Source organism: Macrotis lagotis, chromosome 2, assembly GCF_037893015.1.
Source record: "Macrotis lagotis isolate mMagLag1 chromosome 2, bilby.v1.9.chrom.fasta, whole genome shotgun sequence".
NCBI classification, from domain to species: Eukaryota; Metazoa; Chordata; class Mammalia; order Peramelemorphia; family Peramelidae; genus Macrotis; species Macrotis lagotis.
The window spans coordinates 48,027,605-48,048,259 of record NC_133659.1 but is presented as its reverse complement, the minus strand read 5'-3'; the positions used below and the strand labels follow the sequence as shown (position 1 = coordinate 48,048,259).

The 20,655-nt window shown below is 34.0% G+C and overlaps 1 pseudogene; it reads left to right on the top strand.

Annotated features, from left to right (window-relative positions):
* The first annotated feature begins 739 nt into the window (after positions 1–739).
* LOC141511861 (heat shock cognate 71 kDa protein-like) overlaps positions 740–20,655 on the top strand; it is a 32,222-nt pseudogene continuing 12,306 nt past the window's right edge.

The window sequence follows — 20,655 nt, the reverse complement described above, 5'->3', positions numbered from 1 at the left end:
GGCCATGGCTGAGGTTTCTACAGTAACATCCACTGCATGTATGAATATTTGGCTGGGACCACACACCTGGTCCAGCTGCTTCCTTTGGATCTCAAGACAGTCAGTTTAACCCTGAGTGGTTGCATAATATAAATAATGTACCCAAACTTAGCAGTAAAAAGGAAATTAGCTTGGGACAGAGGGTGATGGCAAGTGGTGATGGAGGTGGCTCACTAACTGTTTTAGTCTTCCCTTGTTCTTTGGCACTTTCTGGAAAGAAGCTATACATCATTCTCAAGAAACACAAAAGGATCATTTGAAAGTTGAAAATTAGAAGAAATGCATAATTTTGATATAATATCAATTTTATTTCTCCCAAATCTTGATTCTATTTGCTTGCTGTCTTTTTGAATATGGTCAAGTCTTTACTCTTTAGGAGTATCAGTTTTCTTATCTGTATACTGAGTGGATTAGATTTGATGATTTATAAATCTTTTCAGCTCAAAATGCCATATATTTAAGAAATCAATCAACTTTTGACCAAGATGGTGGAGAGAAAACAGGAACTTTGCTAAGTTCTCCTGGGTTTCCCTCAGAAACAGCATTAATCAAGCCCTAAACAGCATTTGGAGCAATAAAACCCACAATAGAACACACTGGAACATCTTTCAGCAAGGTCTGTTATGGGGGAGCATGAGTGTACGCAGGACAGAAAACAGAAATCCAACACAGAGATCCTAGGCAGTGGGAGAGATCTATAATGAAGAATTTTACAGTTCAGATTCAGGTTGACTGTGAGAATGCCAGCATCAGTGCCCAAGACCCCCATGCAGCAGTTCAACTGGTCTGGATGGCCCAACCCCGTGTTGAGACCCAGCAGAGAGGGTCTGGTATTCCTCTATTTAGACAACCCAAAGACAGACTCAAGTTATTCTCAACTCTTCCAATAGCCTAGGCAGTGGGTGACTGAGATCCCCAACACTATACAGAGAGTGAGAGAACTTCTGGCATTCCTTACTGGTTATCCCACTAAGAAATCCCTGTAATTCCTAACATTGATGGCCCCAGGTCTGTAATCAAAACTCTAGGGTTCTCAACACTGAAAGTAAGTGAGGGAACCTATTTCCCAAAACAAGAATCTTGATATAGGTAACAAATCACAAAATGAATAAGAAAGATAAGTAAATTATAATAGGTAGATTAAAATAGATAAAAATTAAAAGGAGGAAGGAAGAAAGAGGAGAAAGTAATAAGGAAAAAGGATGGATAGAAGATAATGAAAAATATATAAAATAGAAGATAATTAAGCATAAATAAGAAAAGCAGGATTTATTGTAAGATAAGAATGGATAAAACATTAACTCAGAGGCATGCATGTGAAGTACATGTAAAGCTCCAGAGGAGAATCTGAACTGGACTGGAGTCCAGGAAGACTTCTTGGAAGAGCTCAGAAATGATTTTAAAAATGAAATGGAAAAATTGGGGAAAATGCAAGAGAAAATTCACATTTTGCAAACAAAAGTGACTGAAGACAATTATTATTTTTGAAATATAATTGGGAGAATGCAAAAAAAGAAAATGATCCCTTCAAAAATACAGTTGGACAATTGCAAAAAAGTTAACAGTTCCTTTGAAAATAGAATTGATCAAATGGACAAGGAGATGCAAAATCTAATTGAAGAAAATTCCTTGCAGAATAAAATGGGACTAATTGAAGCTAATGACTCCTTGGGACTCCAAGAATCAGTTAAACAAAATCAGACAAAATGAAAAAAAAAGGAAATGTAAAATATCTCATTGGTAAAAAGGAACTGATCTGGAAAATAGATGCAGGAGTGATAATTTACAAGTCATTGGACTACTTGAAATCCAGGATAAAAAAAGAGCCTAGTCTCCTCTCTTCAGAAAATCATCAAGTAAAAAACTGCCCTGATATCCTGGAACCAGAGGGCAAAAGAGTCATTGAAAGAGTCTACCAATTGTCTCCTGAATGAGATCCCAAATGAAAATGCCAAAAAATTTTGTAATCAAACTCCAGAATTATCAGATCAAGGAAAAATCCTTCATGAGGTCAGAAAAAAAGCAATTTCCAAACCAAGTAGCAACAGTCAGAATTGCAAAGGACCTGGTTGATCAACATTAAATAATCAAAGAACCTTGGATATGATATTCTGGAGGGCAAGGGAGCTTAGATTATAACCAAGAATCAACTATCCAGCAAAATTAAACATAGTTTTTCAGGGAAAAAATAATTAACAAAATAGATAAATTTCAAACTTTCCTAATGAAAAGACCAAAACTGGACAGAAAATTTGATTTTTAAAAAGGAGATTCAAGAGATACAGGAAAAGAGAAATCAGGGAAAATAAAAAGATTGCAATTCAATAAAATTAAACTGGATACTTCCCTACAGAGGAAACTTGAGAACTGTAACTCTATTTGAGGGATTTTGCTTATCTAGAATGTATGGACATAAATTGACTTAGATAGGATGATATTAAGAAAAAGACAATTTAAAGAGGTATTTTAATGAGGCAGGAGGAAGGGGCAGAAGTAAATTATATCTCATGAAAAGGTACAAAGAACCTATTACAGTATAGGGAGAAAAGGGAGGGGATGAGAACTGCTTGAATCTTATTCTCAGTGGATTTGACTCAAAGAGGGAAGAACACATAGACTCAGTTGGACTTAGAAATTTTTCTTGCTCCTAAATATTAGGAGGGGAAAGAGTTGGAGAAGGGCAGGGGGAACTGATAGAATAGAGAGAAAAATGGGGAAAAGGGAATGGGGGAAGAAAAGGGAGGGTGGCTGATACAAAGAGGGACAGATTGAGGAAGGTGGCATTCAGAAGCAAAATACTAAGGATAATAGGGTGAAAGAAGGGAAAAAAATAGAAATGAAGGGGAGATAACCTGGAAGTTAATAAAGAATTAACAATTATAACTGTGAGTTTAAAATGGAATGAACTCTCCCATAAAAATGGAAGAGATTCAAAAAAGGGTAAAAAAACCCAAATGTAAAAAAAATATTTATAGTAGCTCTCTTTGTGGTGGCAAAGAATTGGAAATTGAGGGGACACCCATCAATTGAGAATGGCTGAACAAATTGTGGTTTATGAATGTGATATAACACTATTTCTCTCTAAGAAACCATGAGGAAAAGGATTTCAGAAAAGTATGGAAAGAGCTGCTGTTGGGTGAAGGGAGCAGAACTAGAAGAACATTACACAAACTAACAGTAACATAGGGTGATGGTCAACTATGATGAACTTGTTCATTTCTGCAATACATTAATCAGAGACAACTTTAGATGCCTTATGATGGAAAATACAATTCATACAAGAGAAGGAAGTGAGGAGTTTGATTGCAGATAAAAGTTATTATCTTTAATTTTTAAGGTTGTCTTAGGTATTATTTTTTTCTCTCTAACATTTCCCCCCATTTGATTTGATTCTTCTTTCACAACATTATTAATATGGAATCTTGTTTAGCACGGTTATTCATGTAGAGCCTATATTGGATTGCTTTCTGTCAGGGGGAAGGGGTAGGGAGGGTAATGAGGGTAGGGAGGAAGAAAAATGTGAAACTCAAAACCTTTCCAAAAATGATTGTTGAAAACTTCTGTTGCACATAGTTAGAAAAATAAATAAATAAATCAGTATTAAAAATTCATCAAACAACTAAATATCTAATAAACTTCCCCTATGTGCCATGTAAAGAAGTAAGAATTAGGGATAAAAAGACAAACATAAAACAATTCCTGACAATGAATTTTATTGCAGAAATAATGATAAACACTTAAAAAAATAAAACTTTTTAAGATCTTCAAAGTTTTATAAACAAGTTATGTCTTTTGGTTTAATATAATTATATATATATATATATTTAAACACAAAACAAAATTCAAATGACAAATAGAAGAAAAGTTTGAAACTTTTGAAATATTTTAAATTATAGGTCAAAGAAGATGAGGAGACAATAGTACTTCAGGATGATTAATAATGGTTAATGATATAATATTAAACAAATCTCCAAAGTAAAATATGGTTTTAAAAAAGAAAATTATTATATCACTGCACTCATACTTTTCACTGTTTGTTACTTGCTTACGGTAAAAGAAATTGGTGGTAGGGTATCATTTAATGACAATATCAAAGAAAGAAGACAATTAGTGTAGCTAATTAGAGTCATGCATTTCTCCTTCCTTCAGGTGCATATTTAGTTGATCAATATCCAAAAATGCATAGTACTTCCAAATTTTTAACATTTGAAAATTTTTATCTCAAGTTACTAAATGTTAGCATACTCAATTAATAATACTAGAATAAATAATGATATTGAAGTTATCATTACTTCTATTCCCTCATATACATGTTACTTATAATAAGCAAATGATTTTGCTGTAATGAATTTTATAATATTTGAAGAAGTTTTGCTTTGGCATCAGAAAACTTGAAATTTTCATCTCTGATACTTACTAGATGCATAACCTTGGGCTGTTTCTTCACTTTTAAGGGCTTCAGTCTCCTGAGGGAACTAAAGAGGTTGTACTAGGTTCAATTCAATCAATTTAACAAACACTTATATTTCCTACTGTATGTCAGGCAACCTACTAAACTAAAATGAATATGAAGACTGAAGATTACTTTAATGGGAGATGGAAACAGATGCAAAAGTAAATAGCACAAATCTATACACCAGAAAATAAATACAAAGCCTACACTAAATTCCTTTTTTTCTTAGATTGAAATTCTGAGGGAGTTTTCAAAGGACACTGGGGAAGAGGTACGGGAGGTAGGCACTCACAAGACCAGTCAAAACTTTGCCTTGGTTCTCCGCCCAGACCTGCAGCAAAAAGTTACATCATCCCTTGTTATTTGTACATGTTCTATAAATCTGGTTTGCTTTTAACTCTCTCAGGTATCAAGGATAATAGCACGTCTCTAAGGAATCTTTTGCTCCACTCATCTCTGTTTTATTTGTCTAATCACTTGGAATGAAAAAATCTTTGTATTGAATCAAATATATTTCCCCTTGAGTATTTAAACCAATGACTTGCCATATGTTATAAGGAAAAGAGTCTTTAACAGAGAGTATGAGGACTTGGACTTCAATACCTGTTCTGCCAGTGGTAGCTGGTGTGATCTGGGGTTAATTATTTAACATATGTGGGTTTTGGTTCCTCATTTGCAAAATGAGAGATTTGAATGAGAAGGCCTCTGAGACCTTTTCAGTATGAGCCCTAGGATTTTGGGACCAAATCTAATGATGTTGACAGAATCTCAAGCCGACCAAAGCTTTATTTAAGGCTTGTCTGATTCAAACAACAATTCTAATGCATTTTTTTCCCAAATCATTTTAGAAGGAATTTAGCTTACTTCCATTCCATGTAAGCTATAGCTAAACTTGGGGAAATTTCTCTTTAAGAGAAGATTGTGGGGAAGGAAAGTCAGCTTAAAACCCAACTTTGATATTCATAGGATCATAATTTCAAAGCAAGAAAGGACCTTGCAGATCTTAAAATTTAACTTCCTGACTTGCAGATGAGGAAACAGATCATAGAAATGAAGTGACTTGTCCATAATACAACTCGTACATATTTGAGGCTACATTTGAAGTTGTCTTTCTGATTCCAAGTATAGAACTTATGCCACTGTACCAAATTTCTTTCCTTTAGAGATCCTGTCATTACTCTGGCATAGTCTCTAAGATCTTCAGATCACTTTCCCATTGTGATGAGACACTGAAATGAGTAGGATTTTATGTAAGAATGTAAGCTTCATGAGGACAACAACTATTTTTGTTTTTTATTATATCCCTGGTTCTTAGTATTGAACCTAATACAAAACAATCACTTAACAAATGTTTGTTATCTTGATTTGATTAAATGTAGCTATAGGAATGTATCTCTATTTCCATATCTATCTATGGAAGGAAGGCGAGAGAGACAGAGACAGAGAAAAGACATAGAGAAACTGAGAGAGACAGAGGGAGAGAGAGAGACAGATTTGAGGTGCAATTATAATGACAAAAAATACCTTCATTTAGAATATCATGTCAAAGGAGGTTGCTGGCAGAGCCAGTAACTACAATGTGCATTATGCTCCCAATCACTGGTGAGTGTCACCATCCCACTGATGTTTTGTTTATTATCTCCAAAATTGTGAGGCACCTCCTGGCCCATCTCCTGTGTCATTCTCAAGAAACACTAAAATCTGTTTTATCACCTCAAGCTCTCTATTGGATAAGAATAGCTAATACAAGCTCCTGGTACGGCTGCCAACTTGTAATTCTCCAGCTTGGGTCTGCTAACAATGCCGTATAGACTGTTCTAAATCAAACACAAGCTAGGACCTGCCTTTCCCTCTGTGAAATTAGTCTTTTTTGGAATCCCTATTGTATTCAAGGATATTAATGAAGTGCCATTTCAACTCCCCTCCAATCAAAGAAAGTATTGGGATCTCATTTATAGACCAAAGTATTTTTCCTTAGCTTATGGGATTCCAATTATGAGAAAAATTGCAAAGCTGTCCTAGATTCTTTCATGAATTTTTTCCCAAATTCATAGAAAAATCTTCTGAATGTATCTCTAGGAATACAATTTGCTGCATTGTGTATGAAACTATTCTTTACTACCATTGACAGAAGTTTGATCATTATAGTCTCTGTCCAGTGGAAAAGACTTGAAGTCACTAAATAAGAGTTTAAGGGAAATATTTTATTTCCTGCCTGGGTTACTTAAACCAAATGTTTGACCCCTCTGTGTAATTTAGGTCTCTTCTCTATGAACTAAAGATTACTGTGAGGGTCTTTGCAGCTCAAAATCTATCACCCATTGCTAGTAAAAACAACAAAAGAAGAGAATAGTAAATTGTGTAACTAGGAACAAGAAATACATCATATTGACTTGATTCTTTTTGGTGCAGGATGGATATGCCGGATGAAGACATGGTGGATACAGATGGGAAAGCAGGGTGAGGTGAGTACAGGGAAGATGTCACTTTGGATGTGGATACTTCTAGAAGATTCTCTTTCCAATTCTTATTCTTGACAGTTATGGACTAACCTCAGTTATGTTTATTATGCTGAAATAAAAGTGCCTTTGATATTGCCCCCCCATCTTCAACTTTTTGCCATCTTCAGACAAAGTTTCACAGAATGAAAGAACTACTTAAATTTGAAGGAATTTTATTAGAAATCTTGCCCAATTCATATCCTAAAAGAATCCCCTCATGCCTGACAAGTCTTAGTTTGAAGCCTTTCAGTGAGAGGGCAACCAATGACTTTCAGGGCATGTCAGTCCACTTTGGGATAGCTCTAATTTCGGGAAAATTTTGTGTTCATTTTTTTTATTTTCTCATCAGTCAAAAATCTTATCTTTCTTCCATAGAGGAAGTTGGTGGCACAATGTATAGAACTAGGACTCAGGAGTCAAGAAATTCCCTTGAGTGCAAATTCAACCAACAGCTACTTACCATCTCTGTGAGAGCCAGGAAACTCATTTAGTGCCATTTGCCTCCATTTTCTCAATTGTTAAAAAAAAAGAAAAGAAAAAACTTGTGGATAATAGTAACATCAATCTCCCAGGATTACTATGAGGATCAAATGGAATATTTTAACATAATAAATTTTTAATAAATGTTTGCTCCCTTCCATTGTTCTTCCTAAAGAAAAGCCCTTTAGAGACTTGAAGGCAAATATCTCATCCCCTCAGTTTTCTCTTCTCCAGGGTCAACTTTCCCATTTGCTTCTATTTAATTCCTCATGGAGATAAGAGTTTAATTCATGATTTTTCATCCTGACTGCCTCTCTTTGGATGCTGTGTAGTCCTATCAAATATGAATACCCTAGCTTCAGAAGCCCTTTCCATCCTCTGAATTCCTCTTCCAGAGACAGTTCCATCAAAGATGTAGCCAGAGATCCCCTTGATCACCCCAGTAATTTTCCTTTTTGTATATACAGTTTTTTTTGGAGAATTTCTTCCCCAAAGGGCAGCATATTTGTCTTTGCCTTGTTGAAAGCAATTTGATTTCAAACTAAGCAAAAATGGCTCTCTTGAAATCCCCATGCCGAGCTACTTCAAAGTTCACTGAATGACTGGGTTCTCTGGCAGAGGACTGTCTCATCAGCATAAAGATGAATGCTGCACTCAGTGCACCGACCTGTCAGCTCATTTATAAAGATCATAAATAACAATGGTCCAAGGATTGATCCCCAAGGAACCCCATAATGACATCCATTAAGTCTGACATGACACCGTTTAATAACACAAGTTGTGTGTGCCCTCTTAAGGAGCTCGCACACCGATTAATTAAGGATGATGCCATACCTCGTCCATTCCACTTATCCACCAAAGTACAAGCAGGAGCCACCAATTAGAAAATAAAAACGTATTTAAAGTCATACTCTGCATTTTCTGTTGGAAGATAGCTTTCCTTGGGGTGAAATGGCAAATGTATTAAAAAGACCTGGGACGATATACACTCACAGCTAAATATAAATCTTTAATCTCAGCGATCAGAGGTTATTGACTTGATTTTAAGGTGACTCATTTTCTTAAAAAAAAACAACAACAAAAAAAGGTGAAAAGGGAGAGGATGGAAGAGAAGCTAGAGTTTTTGTACAGAAATGCCACTTAAACATTATTTCTAGAAACTTCTGATTCTCAAGATAAATGTACTTAGGAATCTTTTTGTTAGACTAAACAAAGATGTTTTCTAATTTTTTTATCACTACTTAAGTGGAGTTAATAGGATAATCTAATTTGGAGGAATTCTTTGCAGCATCACTCTAGCACTGAGTGAAATCTATGTCCCTGTCCAATATGGACTATCGTTATCACTTTATCTGTAGTCCAGGATCAATAGCCAGTTAGTAATGAAGGGAATAGCGTCAGATAGAAAGAGAGAGATAGAGAAAAAGATAGATCTAGAGAGACAAAAAGAGACTGAGAAAGACTAGGTATAGAGAAATAGAGATAGAGACATTGAATCAGAAACTCCCTTGTCAAAAAATAATGTAAGGAGATGTGAAAAGAGCATAGACAGAGAAACAGTGGTAAGAAATAACTTTCCTTCATCTTAAAAGCTGTGGGAATAGAAGAGAGAGAAGGGAGGAGCCTCTCTTTGGCATTTCAGGCAGACTGAGATAATGATGATGATGCTACATTATTGTACTTAATTATGTTAAATCAATTTGTGATGATGTTGATGATGATGATGATGTTGATGGGTTTTAACTTGAATCATCTAATGTTCTTTCATTAGCATGAAGAGAGAGGAGTTGGGGGTGGGGGGAGTAGAAGAGGCAGGGAGAAGGATAAAAGCATCCAAGTTTTAGTGACTCAAGGAATTTCAAAGGTCAAATACTCTAATGTTCCCATTTTACAGATCAAGAAACTATGACTCAAATTGGTTAATTACTTGAACTGCTGTTCCATCAGTGATAGAGAAAAGGAAAGAGGGAAAAATTATTTATGAATCCAAAGTCAGCTCTCTTGCCACTAGGGAGAAATTGTTTAAGCCTGCCATATGCATACAAGAGGAGGTATGAGCAAGGGATGAAAGGCTGAACTCAGAGTCAGGAAGACTTAGAATGAAATCCTGATCCTGACATATAAACTGTATAACTGGGAGTCACTTAAACTCAGTACTCAAGCATGTTGCAAAAGTCTTTTAAAAGCTGAATTAGGAGGGGGAATTTCCATATTGAATCTTCCTCACACTCATAAAACCTTTGCTTCCTGTCTTCACAGTCAGTCTCCCAAAATACAAAGTTATGCATGAATACCTTCTATTATAGGAGACATCTTTCAGTCAACATGACCCATGGCAGACCTGGATGGAAAGAAATAACTGCTATTTTTCAATCCACCTGTTCCCTCTGTCCCTTCCTCCCTGCCATCTCCAGGTTAGTGGTTAGAAGCAAGGTCACAAATGTGGCAATGAAGTCCCAATTCCCACAGAAAGATCAACTGAATAAATGTCTCTTTACCCCATAGATCAATGCTGCTGTGGTCTGAGTAAATCTCTTTCTGATATCAGAAACTCCTCTCTTAGGCACAGTTACTAGAATCTCTCTAATTGAGGAGCTGGCCCTGCTGAGTGCTTGATATTTGGAAGATGTATATTTCCTCAAATCTTTTCAGTATTTATAAATAGAAAAGTCATAAGCTTTATGTAATGATTGGCTTGGGTAAGTGTGAATTGTATGTCAATGTGGAATGGCTTTTGCTGAATGGCATGGCTGTAACAGGTCTGTTTATTCTATTTATCTTTAAAAAAAATAACAGCAGTCAAGGTTAGGTAAAACCTGTCTTCATAAGAAGATTTCAAAAGGGTTTATAAACTTAATTGTGTAATTAGACCTCACCCACAATTAAGAATTCAACCCATTATATCAAACGGCATTAAAAACAAAACAAACCATAAGGATGGCTATCTTCCTCATTTCATATCTGGGGAAACTGAGGATCACACAGATTCCACCTCTGACCTGAGGTCTTAAAACAAACTACGATGAAATCAGGATTTGTGATTATTCCTTATCTACTGCCTATCTTCCCTTTCATTAAATGAAGTTGAAATGTCCAGGATGCTTTTACATATCCATCCATCAACACTCATTACTTGGCTTCCTGAGGCACTATTTGCCTTGCTACTGCAGCATACCATTTGTCAAACTGGTTAAGGAAAAACAGCAGAGGACCACTAAACTCCCAGAGTACTTAGTTAACACTTGGGATCTACAGAATGTAAGCCCATTGAGGGTAGGATGGTATCCTACTCCCTTGAAAAATAGATGTATGTATGTACATATATATATATATATATATATGTATATATATATATATATATATATACATAAAATTCTAGTGTGCTGAAAGGAATCTAGTCATGTTTTAATAAATGTGTGTTGAATGCAATAGAGGCAAATTCTCTGATCTCAATACATTGCTTAATCATTTAAAAAAATACTAAATCTTTACTATATGTTAGATATTGGCAATCAAACAACAAACATTTATTAAATACCTAAAGAAGGAGCTTAGTAATGTGGAAAGATCACGAGCTGTGGATTCTGAGCACTAGGGTACAATTCCTGCCCTCGTCCCTGATTCCTTAATTCTAAATTGAAGTGGTTGGGTTGGATGCCATCCAAGGTTCCTTCTAGATTGTGAGCTCTGGTTAAAATCCTAAACATCTAATAAGGACCCACTATGCTGCAAGTATTATGTTAGGTGCTAGATAAAAATGAAATGATGACTGATTTCCAGAAGTTTATAATCCACTGGAGAAGGAAATTGGTGACCAGATAATTTTTCCACTCCTTCCATTAGTGTAATTACTTCAATTAATCCATCTTTATTAAATACCTACTATGTATCTGACATAGGTGCTAAGCACTGGAGGATATATTCAAGGAGTTTGTAATCTAAAGGAAGAAACAACTTGCAAGCAAATATATATGTTTGTTTGTGTGTGTGTGTGTGTGTGTGTGTGTGTGTGTAAAACGAGCTTTATAGAGGATAAATATGAAATAATTACCAGCAGAAAGGCACTAGAGTTAAGGGAATTTGGAGAAGGTTTCCTGTCAACTAGAAACTAAAGAAAGTCAGAGAGGTCAGTAGTCAGAGTGAAGCGGGAAGAGAATTCCAGGGCTGAAGGACAGTCAGAGAGATTGCCAGAGCTGACAGATGGTTTCTCTTAATTATGGAAAGACAGGAGGCCAGTGTCACTGAATATTTATATGATTTCTATGATTTTCTCTTATTTTCCTACTAATCAAAAGTGTCAAGTATATATCCACCATCTTGTTATGTCTTTAACAGCAGGTAGTTGGTGCTATGAATGGAGCACTGGTTGTAGAGTCAGGAAGACCTGAGTTCAAATTTGGTCATAGACGATTAGTACTTTTGTGAACCTGTGGACGATGAACATGCTGTGATCTAGAAAGAGACACATTGCAAGGATTTATCAAAATACAAAATTGTTTCATCTTGATCTGCTTTAGTTTCCTCAATTTTAAGTCATGGCTATAATAACATCTCCCAGATTTGTTGTGAGGAACAGTTGAGGGCAGGTGTTTCATAAATGTCTGTTTCATTACACTTAGGATGCTAATATGCCCATTACAAAATTCTACAGCACATCTTTGCCACCTTTTCCTTAAGCATTTTGGATGCACTGGCACATTCTTAATTCTGCATCTCTCTACCTACCGCCATTGCAGAAGAACTCCTATGTGCTTAGTAACTGGTAAAGTCGTTGAAGAGATCATTGATGGTAGTAGGTGATCATCCTTTGGGATGCCTGTGACCTTTCTTCACTATTGTTCGAGTAGCTATGCAGCAATATATCTTTTGGAAGTTTTCTTTAGTGGTTTTCAAAGACTTGTTCACCAGAGTGAAATTGTCTCTGCTCAATAGAGATTGATTTTGAACACTGATTCCTGGGGCTAACACAGGAGAGAGATTCTTTGCTGGGAAAGTGAGACCTTGTTGGGGGTGAGATGTGTTGCCTTCTGTGTTATCTGATCTTATGTCATTCCCTTTTTGACTTCACAGAGGCAGTTTTGTGGAATTGGAAGATGGTGGGTTATCCTCTGCTTCCCTTTATCCTACAATCAGACCTTTGTTATGCACTTTGGATTTACCAGTGGTATTTGCTAATAGCTTTTATTTCTGCACATCTCTCCTTTTACTTACCCATGTCTCCATCATTCTTCCTTCAGAGGACAATAATGTGATTGGAAGAGAAAGACATGGGCATGCAAATATAAAAAAGCTGAGATCACATTAATTAATTAATTAATTAGTTTATTTATTCATTCATTCATTTATTTATTTATTCTTTAACCTTTCCTCCCTTTTCTTATTGTCTTACCCATGCAATCAGGTAAAGGATATTGGTGAAATTTGGATGATGATATCAGCTGGAAAAATCTTATTTGCATATTACTATGTACTTTAGAAGAATGACTCTGGGATCTGTAGCTCTTTTGCAATCTAGACATAGTGCCTACACAAGAATTTTGACATTACATTGTGCAAGATTGGCCAAGATAGTGCCTCATTTAGGCCACAGGCAAATGGGTGTGCCATAAATATCTCTTGATCATGGAAATTTGCATCCTTTTGATATGTTTGAATAGTTCCATAAATAAAATGATGTTGGAACTCTCAACAGTACAATGAACATACTGTGTTTTAGAAAAAGATAAATTGGAAGGACATATGGAAATGTAAAGTATATTTAAGATCTTTCTTATTTAATTTTATCCATTGATACATCCTGAAAAACATTGTAATAAGTACATACTCTTAATTCCAGAAGCAACTTTTGTAAATCAATTACTATTGTTAAAAAAGACAGATCTGTAGATTATAGATTCAATTAAACAATTTAATTTGGCTGATATACTCAATTCTCTTTATTTGTTTCTTTTGTTCATTCTGACATCACTCCTGAACTCATTTTACCACTAAAACCTTCCTTGTAATCCCATACATCATTAACATCATCATCATCATCATCATCATCATCATCTACAACAACAACATAAACAAAATCAACTGGTAGAAAAATATGCTTGATATATACCCCATCATTAATAGTGATGGCCCTTATTTTTCTGCTGAGTGGAGGAAGGCATGTTTGTTTCTCCAAGTATATTACTCATTTATTCATTTCTGCCATATGCACATGTAATTTCCTTCTACCCTCCCTTACCAGTCTCCCTCCCCTTAGTGGCAAATAGTCACGTTAGCATTGTACATACATATTTTTTGGTAAACATGCTTACAGATTAGTCATTTTTGGTATGAGGAATTACAATTAAGAGAAAGAGATTATATGAGATAATTTTTATAAAGTGTTCATTAGAAGGGTTGTTTTTGTTTTGTTTTGTTTTTCTTCTCCTGGATGGGGATAACACTGTCCAAAGCCAGTCTAATATAGTTGTCCTCGTTCAAGCATATTTTTTTTAGTTTTTTTTTTGTTGCAAGGCAATGGGGTTAAGTGACTTGCCCAAGGCCACACAGCTAGGTAATTAATAAGTGTCTGAGGCTGGATTTGAACCCAGGTACTCCTGACTCCAGGGCCGATGCTCTATCTACTGTGCCACCTAGCTGCCCCTCAAGCATATTATTTTTCAAAAACTATTCTTTTTTGAGAACTAGGATTGATCATGAAAATTCCTCATATCTCAATTTCTTTAAAGTTTTGTCCTTAACAACAACATATTTATTTATCTACGATGACAAAAGGACTGTTCTAGGCACTGGGAATATATGAAAACTATAGTCAAAATTCTGGAGTGGACTTAAAAGGAAACTAGTTTAGCTTTTTCATTTTACAAATGAAGAAGATGATCCTAAAAGTCAATATAGCTTGCTCATAGTGACATAGCTTGAGCTGTGTCAGTCACAATCTGGGATAGGATTTGTACTTAGGTCTTCCTAAATGATAGTCTAGCATATTACACACCATGCCCCACATTACTATTTATGGAAAACTTTTTTTTTCTCAAGGATGGAAAGTCATGGGAAGAGGTTGAAACTTACCAAGTCAACTGTTTTCTTTCTTTTGTTCTTTTTTGACCTTTTGAATATATTTACAAACACACACACATATATATATACATATAATTTTATTTCTTCCAGTTAAACATAAATATAGTTTTCAACAGTGATTTTTTGTAAGATTTGAGTTCCACATTTTTCTGTCTCCCCTTTCCCTCCTCATGATAGCAAGTAATTTAATATAAATTATATGTGTAAAATTATGTTTAACATATTTCCTTATTAGTCAATCAACTGTTTTAATAATTGATTTTAACAGACAAAGAAAGATAATTTAAGAATTATTAGATTACCTGAAAGATATAATCAAAGACATCAAATTTTAAGAGATTATCAGGAAAACTGCCCCAGTATCATTGTATTAGAGGGTGGATAAAATAGAAGATGGAAAAAAAATGTACTGATGGACAATTAAAAGAGACCCCAAAATGAAAGCTTGCAAGAATCTTATAGTGAAATTCCAGAGTTACTAGATCAGAGAAAATACTTTAAGCAACCAGGAAAAAACTCATTAAAATAACATGAAGTTGGATCAGAAAAGATTGAGAAACCTTTGCATGTAAGGAGAGGAGGGCTTAGATTATGATATTCTGGAAGACAAAATAATAAACCCTCAAGAGAAAATGAACCCATAAGAATTTAATGAAATATAAGACTTTCAAATAATCCTGATTAAAAAAAACAGTTGAAGGGAAAATTTGACTTTCATACATATATATATATATATATATATATATATATACATATAATGTATATATTTTATATATCTATGTATGTGTTTACACATGTATTTCTATGAAAATTTTGTGTAAATACACAAATACTCAATTTATAATGGAAATCTATCTTAACCAATAGGGAAGTAAGAAGGAGAGTGATAAAAAGTGAAGGCAGATTAAAAAAAAGCAGCAGTGGTCACCAGCAAAGAAAACTTTAGAGGAAGAACAGAATAAAAATAGAGAAAAAGAGGAATAAATAGAAATAAAAAAAGGACTGAACTAAATAGCAAACATAGCTATAAAGGTGAATGAGATGAATCAGCTCATAAAACAGAAGCAGACATCAGAAAAGACTTAAAAAATCAGAATCCAACTATATGATGTTTATACTAGAAAGACTCTTGAAACAGAGACACATACAGAGAGTTAACACAAGGGACTGAAGCAGAGTAAAGCAAGTATAGCAATCATGAACTCAGTGCAAAAGTAAAAATATTCCTGATTTAAAAAGGACAAACAGGGAAACTACATCTTCCTAAAAGGAAACAATTATAATGTAGTAATATCAATGATAAGCATATATGTATGCATCAAATGACATGACATCTAAATTTCTAAAAGAAAAATTAAGTGATTTATGAGAGGAAAAAGACAGTAAAACTCTCTTAGTGGAAGAACCTCAATGTTCCCCTTTCAGACCTCAATATTTAACTATAAAATAAACAAAAAGAAATTAAGGAGATTAATAGAATCTTAGAAAATTTGACTTTTATAGATCTTTGAAAAAACTGAATGGGAATAGAAAGGAGTGTACCTTTTCCTCAGTTATACATGACAGCTACACAAAACAATTGACTAAATATTAAATCATAAAATTCCCAGAACCAAATTCAGAAAAGCACAAATATTAATTTGCCATTTTCAGACTATAAATCAAAATAAATTATACTTAATAAAATTCCATGGGAAACTAAATTATGTTAATTGAAGTTTAAATAATCTAATCCTAAAGAATTAGTGAAAAAACTAATCATATAAATGATTAATAATTTAATTAAAAGGAATGAGAATGAGACACATTCCAAAATTGGTGGGATGCAGTCAAAGCAGCATTAAGGAGAGAATTTATCAACAAAGGAGTGAAAGAGCAAATAAATGAATTGGACATGAAAGTAAAAAACAACAACAAAACTAGAAAAAGAATAAATTTTAAATCCCCAATTAAATAACAATATAGAAATCCTGAAAATCTACAGATTAATGAAATTGATAATAAAAATAAGCATTGAACTAATAAATAAAAAGAAGCTAATTATTTAAACTTTAAAAAGTTGAATTATTGTTTAATTTGATTTACAAAAGAAAACCAAATTGCAAATTATCAAAATTGAAATGGGCAAAAGCAACAACCATTGAAGATAAATTTTAAAACAATTATTAGGAACTATTTTGCCCAATTATATACCAGTAAAGCTGCCAATCTAAGTGAAATGGATGAATATTTACAAAAATATAAACTTCATATATCAATAGAAGATTAAATCTAAAATTTAAACAACTCTATTTCAGAAAAGGAAATTGAAAAAGTCATCAATGAACTTCCTAAGGAAAATTCCCAGGACCAGATGGATTTACACATGAATTCTACCAAACATTTAAAAAATAATACCAATATGATATAAATTGTGTAAAAATATAAATAATGGTAACCTGTCAAATTATTTTTATGACAGTAACATTATGTTGATACCTAGACTATAAAGAACACAGAAAGAAAGCTATAGACAAATTTCTTTAATGAATATCGATGTAAACGGGCTGTAGAACTATGATTCAGCAGTATTCCTGATAGCAAAGTGTTTTAAGAAAAGATAAAAAAGAAAAATTTTTACAAAATAAAGTATTTATAGCTGATCTTTTTGTGCTTGCAAAAAATAAAAAAAAAATCAAGCGGAAGCCTAACAATTGGGGAATGGTTGAACCAATTGTATTGTCTGATTGTGAGGAGATATTTTTGGGCTATAAGAAATGATGAGCAGCATGATTTCAGAAAACCTGGGAAAGGATGAAAAGAATTGATGTAATATGAATTGAACAGAACCCTGAGAACATTATTCACAGAAACAATAATATTTCAAGAATGAACAGTTGTGAGACATTTACCTATTTTTATCAAAACAGGATCCAAAACAATTTCAAAAAACCCATGATGAAAAATATTATCAACTGAGAGAGAGAGGCAAAGCTTACTCTAAATATAGATTGAAAAAAACAACTTTCTCTAGTTTTATTATATTATTTTGACCATGATTTCTATTACAATATCTCTAATATGTAAAGGTGTTGCAGTATTTCACAAGTATTATCAATAAAAATGATTTGCTTTTTCAAGTAGGGGAATGGAGTCGTAGACAGGGTGAGAAACTAGAACTCAAATTTTTAAGAAATAATTATATTTTAACATATGATGAAAAAATATGTAGTGAAGTAAAAAAATTAAAACCTCTTAAATTATGTGCCATTATTTCCTATTCTCCACTATTTACTAATTAAGCTATATATTCTATTTCCTACATCCTCTTTAGTCCTCAATAATGACTCCATTTACTCTTACCCAACATTGTTTACCTTATGAGAAATTGTAGACACTATGTTTAATATTAGTGGACACCATAAATAATCCTGTATTATTTCAGAGGATTTCATATTTTTGCTCAAAAAATCTCTGGATTGAAATGAAGATGAATGCATATTATGAATTGCCCTGATGCTTTAAAATGGGTCTTTTGATGCTTTTAAAGTGGTATCATCTGCACTAAAATAAAATCTTGATCTTTCTCCCAGGTCAAAATCTCACTGACATTCTAGTTCTGCTATGAGCTCACTGAAAGACCCTGTTGAAGTTATTTAACCTCTCAGTGTTTGTTTCTTCATCTGTAAAATGAGGATCATTATCTTTACCTACCTCATAGGGCTGTTGTACAGATTAACTAATTAATGATTAGCAAGTGCTACATAAATGCTAAGTATTATTAAGGAAAAGCTAAGTATTTTCAATGCCTTTGGGTAAGAATGTTACTTAGCTAGGAAATAACTCCAAGCAGGCTCTGAGTCAGTGATCAGCTGATAGCCTGGATGGAGGCTGCCAGCTGCATCCCTGGGGTAAACTGGCTTGCTTTGGGTTCAATACCATCCTCCCCCACCCACTACCCTTTTCATTGACAGATATCCCAGCTTCACCTGAAGAGGTGACACTTAAAGTGGGGCTGATGGTCATTTCCTCACATATTTGGAGATTAAAAAAAAACAGCAGCAACAACAAAAACTAATGGAGGATTGTAACATTACAACCAAAGGAATTAAATTTAACCACTTAACATGGTCTCTTTAGACTTATTATAATTCCGTGAAAGATAGCCATATAAGTTTATTATTCTTCATCATAGCTGAATTCAGTTCAAAGTTGCCTTGGTGGTTAATATGTGGCTTCTCCCTTTTTTGAGCTGTTTTTTTTAAAACTTCATATTGAAGGTATTAGTCATTTTTAAAGCATTCCCCCTAATAGTTACAAATCAAAAGATATGAATAGATTTTGAAAGAATTAGAAACTACATATAACAAAATGAAAACATGTTCTAAACCATTAATATTACAAAAAATGCAAATTAAAACAAATCTGACGTTTAATACTATACCATGCTGATTGGCAAAATTATCAAAACCAGAAAACGTTTTGTTTTGGAGAGGCTATGAAAATTGTGGGGGCTGCAATATGATCTAACGGTTTTGTATTTCAGTTTGGAATTATAAAAGAATGTGAATAACTGCTCATACTCTTTGACCCAACCATCTCCCCAGTGGGCTAAAGTAATTGCAAAGGTCCAATTTAGTATTCTTTGTTCAGCATTCTTTGTGATAGCAAAGAACTGGAAAGAGATCCTTGATCAGTTAATGACTGATTTAAGAATATATTGAATTATTATTATTCAGCAACTTTGAGGAATTCAGAAAAACACGGAAAGATTTGTATGGATCTACGCAGAACAAAATAAGGAAGATCAAGAGAACCAAATATAGCATAAATAAAAAGAAAATAAATTTAACACTGATTTATGAAAAAACAAACAATAAAGGTCCTAGAGAAGAGATAAAATGACACACCAATTCCCTCAAAGAAATGAAATAAATGACAATATGATTGTCAGTCATAGTCACTGATTAGATCTTTTTCTCAATTGAATTTTAAGACAAAAGGCATAAATATATATTTTTAAATAAAGCAAAGAAAAGCAAAAATTAAAAGTTTTATTGATATATCTAAAATAGGTCCAAAGGGGACAGCTAGGTGTCGCAGTGGATAGAGCAACGGCCCTGGAGTCAGGAGTACCTGAATTCAAATGTGGCCTCAGACACTTAATAATTGCCTATTATGTGACCTTGGGCAAGTCACTCAACCCCATTGCCTAGCCAAAATAAAAAAGAAAAGCAGGAGACTATGTATATATAATGTCATTGTGCTAATTCTTTTTGCTTAAATTTTTTTCTTCTTTTTAAGAGTAGAATTAGCTATTGGCAGTGAGCTATATCTAAAAACAGTTTTTGAAATAAAAACAATGAATCAATAAAAGTTTTAAAAATGATTCTGTCTGTTTTCTCTGCTAGCATTAGTATAATCAACCCACTGGAGAATCATTTGGACTTGAATCCCCTTTACTATTCCTGTTTAGGAATTCAGGATCAGCCTTCTGAATAATGAAAAAGAGTTGACTTGATAATACAAACATTCCCTTCCTGCCCCTCTTCCTCCTGTTTTATGGAGTAGCTTAGGTGAGATTTTCATCTTTCCCAACCCTCTTCCTAGCTTCTGTATTTCTAAATGATTCTACCTCATCTAGGAACTATCATCAACAGCTGAGGCTTCCCAGTCTTGGAACATCCAACCATCACTGTGTTCTTATCAATGCGGAACATGCCACTCAAAGGTCTTCCACCTATGCTTTGGTGATTTTTCTACCAATGTCTCCATTTTATGGAGTATTCTAGGTAGACCTTCCTTCATTCTCCTCCTGTTTTTTTCCCTGACTTTCAGACTTCCAAAGTGTGCCCTGCAGTTGTCAGGCCCTTTGTGTGTATTTTTATTTCTAATTAGAATGTTAGCTACTTGAGGGCAGGGATTGGCTTTCCTTTTTGCTTCAATTTGTTTCCTTAACCCTTAGCAAAATGTATGACCCATAATAAGTATGTAATAAATATTTGAGCCCTTCCTTTCTTCTTCCCTTCCTTTTTTTCTTTTGTAAGCGGAAACCCATTGAATAGACAAGACTTTTACATAAGATAAGGGGAAAGAAACAAGAAGACAGGCAGAGACTGATAGACA